This window comes from Solanum pennellii, chromosome 1 (assembly GCF_001406875.1).
Source record: "Solanum pennellii chromosome 1, SPENNV200".
Classification (NCBI taxonomy): domain Eukaryota; kingdom Viridiplantae; phylum Streptophyta; class Magnoliopsida; order Solanales; family Solanaceae; genus Solanum; species Solanum pennellii.
In genome coordinates, this window is record NC_028637.1 from 39,885,128 (window position 1) to 39,891,318 (window position 6,191).

At 33.9% G+C, this 6,191-nt stretch overlaps 1 long non-coding RNA gene across 2 annotated transcripts; it reads right to left on the reverse strand.

Moving 5' to 3' along the window:
- Positions 1–1,396: 1,396 nt before the first annotated feature.
- Positions 1,397–5,805, reverse strand: LOC114075545. 2 transcript variants are annotated; one of them, XR_003575929.1, is made up of 5 exons: positions 4,363–5,805; positions 3,182–3,320; positions 2,886–3,098; positions 1,892–1,977; positions 1,397–1,637 (listed from the first exon to the last, which is right to left on the reverse strand). It is a non-coding gene; the product is annotated as an uncharacterized LOC114075545 (long non-coding RNA). The 2 variants fall into 2 exon arrangements; XR_003575928.1 differs by having other exon boundaries at positions 2,886–3,320.
- Between the last annotated feature and the right edge of the window lie 386 nt (positions 5,806–6,191).

Sequence of the window (6,191 nt, forward strand, 5' to 3'; positions counted from 1 at the left end):
TTCACCCATTGGGTCCCTAGTTTTCAGTCTGATTCTTGATTCCCATATCATGGTTACACCTAGGGTTTCTAGAACTTTGTTAGAACTTTATGAATTTATAAAATATATGTTCCAAATTAGATTATCATGTTATTACTCAAATTATCGCATGAATTTCAGAACCCTAGCTTTGTATTCCTTTAGTTCTTCAATTATACATGCTAGGTCAGATATTTCATACACTTCATATATACATGCCTCAGTTATAAATGCATAATTTCCAGATTAATTATTGCATTCTCAGTTTGCATGTGCAGTTTCGAGCTATACAATATTTACAGAAATTCAGACATCATCGGTAAATTTACTGAATTCATTGGGAGTAGCATAATACCGAGTTGGACTAGGGTTAAGCATACCTAATAGTCCCAGAACCACTAGCCAAGTAGGTTGTATGTCCCCTTTGTGGGCAATTTGTTTAGTGATCACGCCAGCGTGCTTTTATACCTTTGTCAGGGTATATTGGGTCCTCTCGATGTGGCGTATACATCGGACTTCACATTTAGCTCATGTGATTTTATTATCGGTTATTAGTAGCTCCCACAGTTCAGTCAGACTCTCTGCATTGACTGTTTATCAGTATATTCAATATTCAGTTTTAGCATGTTATAAATTGGTTATTGCATCCGGTCAGCTCATAATTCAATTTATTATGTCAGATTATTATTATAGTTGCTTTTATGCTTGTTCAATTATGATTTATTCAGTTTTACTCTATCCTACATGCTCAATACCTTTCAAGTACTAATGCATACGTGCGCTACATCTTCTCGTAATGTAGGTTCAGGTTCTCAGCATCAAGATCACGCATAGATCAATTTCCAATCTCCAGTTCAGCAGATTCATTGGTGAGTCCCCATTCTCCGAGGACAACAGTCGTGAGTGTCATTTCAGTCTTTAGTCATTTTAGTTTCAGTTTTTGCTAGATTTAGCTGGGGGCGTGTCCCAGTATTTCTTGTCCAGTTTAGAGGCTTATTTCAGACATAGTTAGATTCAGCTTGGTATTGAGTTAATATTTCCTTTGTATTAAACTCATCAGTTTTCATATATATAAGTTTTAGCATATGAGTATTCCCCATCTTTTCATTAGAAATTATGATTTAGCTTCCGCAACAGTTTATATTCTTTAGTATGCTCATGCACATGCCAGCAGTGTTAGCTTGGAATCACGTGTGGGTCTTCCGTGTACGCGTCTCGGAGGTAGCTCGGGGTGGAATCACTTGTGGGTCTTCCGTGTCCGCATCTCGGGGGTAGCTCGGGTGTTGCACTCTTGCGACACTTTCAAAATGTGGCAATGTTTTCTAGAATTTTTATAGTCACAATTTCTAATTGAAAAATAATAATTTTTGTTCGGATAGATTATCTAGTATTGCAAAAAAAATTAACAATAGATTAAAACAAGAGTTTTAAGAAGCGAAAACAAATAAAATATAATAACAAAATAGGATAGATGCAAAAAGTTATTTGCCTGTGGCTTCCACACTAAGGGGAACTCGAAATGCCACAGATAGCCTTATTTGAAAATGACATTAATACTCCAGCTAGCTATTTGACTTATGATACTTGGCTCCCAGCAAGCTCAACGTCCATGTTCTCCCCTGCAGAAGAAGAGGAAAATTTAGTCTAGTAAACAAAAAAATAGAAAAAAAAGAGAGGAAAATTGTGACGGATAGGATAGCTTTCAAAGAAATTATGAATAAGCAAATGACTTTTATTGTCCTTTCAACTTTACAGTGTGGCCTTGAATTTAGTTACAGGGAATATTCTGAACTTGAATTTTATGTTTTGAGATATCATCTTATGTTTCAATATATCTTTTGCAGATTTTACATCTTTCATTGTGTTCTCTAACCTCATCTCGTAAAGGTTAGGTATATCAGCATGCTCAAATGGCACAAGGTTGAGCTTATCAGACGAGACAATCTTCATGGAGAAGTCCTGCAACATTAACCAGAAGAATCAGGCCAAGAGCAGCATTATAAATTCAAGGGTTCGCTCATAAAATGCACCAAAGTTCCATTTAGCAGAAATGCAAGTACTTACCATAGGTTTTTAATAATTCTTCGTTTACCCCCTGTAAATACATATAATCATCTAACCTCATGCAAGATTAACCTCCTGATCGCTAGAGTATCTTTAGCATCTTTCTCCAATTTAACTATAGCAGGCATATCTAACAAGCCACACTACCATATTAAAAGCCAAGAGTGAATATGGCAAGTAGTGTCTAAAATAGTAAAATTAAAACCACATTGTGTATGATGTTGGTTTCTTCATTCCAACTACCTAGCAAATCACTCAAATCAACAGTGATGAGGAGGGAGGCAATCATGTTGTATTATAGTAGAGTCTTTTTATGGCTAATCCTGATGTTCGGGCAAACTTTCATGCTCTAAAACTAATTCCATAGTATACATGTCACCTCCCACAAACATCACGTAACTCTAATACAAGAGTTTAATTTGAGACACCTCTACAATTACATACTAGCAATAGAACATATCCAATGTACTGAAAATTATATGCTCTATAAGATACCGACAGCGCATGGGAAGAGAAAGCATTTGACAATTCAGAATCTAAAAAAAAAAGTAGATTGTTCAAATTAGAAAACAGTTGCCTTTCTACCCAAGCAATTCAACATTAGAGTTCTATTGAACATAGATATACCTGAAACATGTCAGGTTCCTTTACAAAGGCGATAATTGCATAGAAAGCTTCCCATATACTTTATAAGAAACTTGAAGGACTCTTTTGAAGAGATGCAAATATGAATGGGAGTAAATGAAGAATGCGAAAATTTTAAGCAGAGGTTTCTCCAGAAAATACAAGTCATTCACTCTTACCCCTTGGTTTCCTTCAGAATGATTTAGATCTTAAGAAACAACCCTCTCTGATCTTCAACTCCAAGATTCCACTCTTTCAAAAAGCTATCTATTTTTTTGAAAGATGGATAGATATGTTCAACGACTTTTTCATTCATGGACAAATTAAGGGCCTTCATCTACACAAAGAAACGGCTATAAGGATTATCCAACTGGTTGTAGAGATTGACCAATCTGAAATGAGAGGAAGAAGAAACTGCGCTGTGACACCAGAAAAAAATCTAGGAATTGAAGTTATTAATTTCAAGACATGATACATTTTTAAGTGAAAATCAAGCTTATCACTTGGTTGTTGGGACAGTGTAATGGATATGAGCTCTGCCATCTCGTATACTTGGTCCGAACTCTTAGTTTTCTTGACAAGGTTGCAAATTACAGTAAAAAAGCACTCAAGATCTGAGGTAGAAACCAATTACAACAGAATAAGTAACTTAAAAAATAAACAAAATTCAGAAAACATAACATGCAAAAGGATGTTTTCAATGTGCCAGACAATCAGAGGTTGTTTCACATTGATGAAGAAAGAAGAGATGCCTATAAACAATGCAAGAAGAAATATATATAACAAAATCTTAAAAATGAATCACTCAAGGGTAGATATTCTTATAACTTGTGACTCATAGATGAATGGACTACCAGACATGCAGATACACTTATAACTTCTGATCACAGTTAGGACAGTAGGAAGCATTAAGGCAAAGGTGCAAGCAAAAAATAAAGAAACAATAGTATTCATCTTTCAGATCCCATGTCTTCAACATGACAAGTTATCACGTAGAATGCACCACACCTTCCTTTACTCTGATATGCATCTGAGCATGTTTGCTTTTAAAATTTGGCTATCACATCTCTCCTGGATGTGATACCACAGGAAAATTTTCCTTTTTTAGTTCAAATACTATCACATACACTCCACAACACGTTACATGATGATTACCATTTGCTAGATGCTTTTCATCAACCATCCAATAATAGCATCTATTTTCACAATAGGAGAAGGGGAAACCGTAGGCAATCTATAATTAAGATTTTTCCATCCCCTTTCAAATAAATAGTCATTTGAACTTATCGTAAAACTGTTACAACTTAAGAGGTTGAACGAGATAGTTTATAGGCTTAGATAGATAGACGTTTATCAGTTGAAAAATACTTTCACATACACTTCATAACATGTTACAGGAAGATTACAGATTTTCTGATTTAGATTAAATAATTCAGATGAATAAAAAAAATCAGAAATCAAAGATAAAATGTCTATTTATTTAGACTTATTGTAGTTTGGTGCAACTAATCTGACTTCCACTCTAGATTGAAAAATGACTTATTAAACCCCAACTCTAGTATTTTTCAAAGAGACCAAATGGAAAAACAAAACAAGAAAAGAAGAATTAGGCTTCAATTTTGAGATGAAATGTAAATCAATCAAGCCATTACAAACCCTGTAAGAGTTGTTCCCTTTCATCCTTTCAGGTAATCCATTTCCATGAACTTATGCTCTCCTCCCTAAAAACATGTAACTTTCCTACCTTCGATCTATGTCAGAGATAAGGTCTGAAACATATGTATTATTTCTAAACAAAGCATGTAGAGTACTGCAAAACTATGCCAATTAGAATGTACAAAGAAGCAAGTGCTCATCTCTTGAACTAGTCACATTAGTTGACGAATTGGAGAAGAATTCTGTGCATTTAAGAATAGGGATTAGGAAGAATGACATTCTTAGTCTTCAATTCATCAATTCAATCACCTAATACATTTTTTTTCATATAATATTATGATCAGAGGAATGATTTTTATCGAACGCCCTATGGAGTCGTTGTTTCTCTATGAAGGATTAGTAACACATGAAGTATTATAGGATAGTCATACATATACTTTTGTTCCCGAAGCTTGTATCAAGTTGAATCTGTGCTTGAAGGTAAACAAGTATATACACAAACAATTAAGAAGGGAATAGAACCAAATACCCATATTTATAGCTCTTTAATCTCTATGTACTCTAGTGTTGGTAATATGGGATTTGCAAAACAAGTTCTCCCCTTCAACTTCATGATTACCAATTATATGAATGAGAGTTTAGTAGAAGAGCCCATTGAGAATTTGAGATCATCGATAAGATGGGAAATAATGATGCGCAACCTTCAGGGGATGTTAAGAATGGTATGCACGATAACACGCTTTTAAAAAGATAACAAAATTACTTTTCTTGATAAGCTTGAAAAGTTTTCAGACAGAAACTCTTAGCCCTGATTTGATGGCGAGTAGCATTATAGGTCATTGGGTAGCTGGATAGGATTCTCAGATATGTAGCGACTTATTTCATATTAAATTTCACTAAAATACAAATTTTCTTAATGGGCTTGACATCAAAAAGTACTTTTTCTATTAAAACAGAAATTGGCTTTCAAGAATAAGATCTATAGAATCCTTAATCAATTTAGCAGACTATAAATATCTAAAAGAAATTAACATAATCTAGAGAAATCTTAAGTAAATCCATATGCGACATTAACATACCTAAAAAACTGATGGCACAGCAAAAGCAGTCATCGTCTTTCCAATTCTAGAAGACCATTACACAACATATCTGAGCATTGTAAGAAAAATTAAAAGAACGACAAGAATATTACAAGAAACTTGAGTAATTAATATAGAATCATTTGCAAAAGCAGATGAGAAAGTCTATGAACAAAATCTTCACGAAAGCTCTGTATGTGATTTGGATCCTTATTTTTAGTGTACTTATTCTCGAGAAGAAATCTCTTACGAGAGTTCTCTATTTTGATGGAGAAGTAATTATTTTTCGATTTGGCAAAAACAGACATCTTTGGGCCAATAGAGAATTTATGGGTGGAAATGTGAAGCAAAGGGAAAAAGGGTTTTGCAGCTCGTATGTGTATTTGGGCAAAAAATAGAGTGAGCTTTTATTTTTTAATTTATTATTTTTTTGGCCAATTAGAAATTGGAGGGAGTACAATATTTTAGTGATAATTTTAGAAAAAAATTATAATGCTGCACTTGTAATGTGTTGTTTTTACAATTATAAAAATAGCACACTTTGAAAGTGTTGTCATATATGTAAAGAAGTATCATCAATTATATCATGATATAACAACTCTTTTAAGTGTAGTCTATACAACTAAAAAGCATACTTTAAAAGTGTTGCTAATGTCATCGTGGTCAAAAACTAAAAATTAAGGCTACGCTTTAAAAGCATTCCCAAAAGTATTTCAGGCAACAGTGTTGTCCAGAATTAGTGTGGCCCTA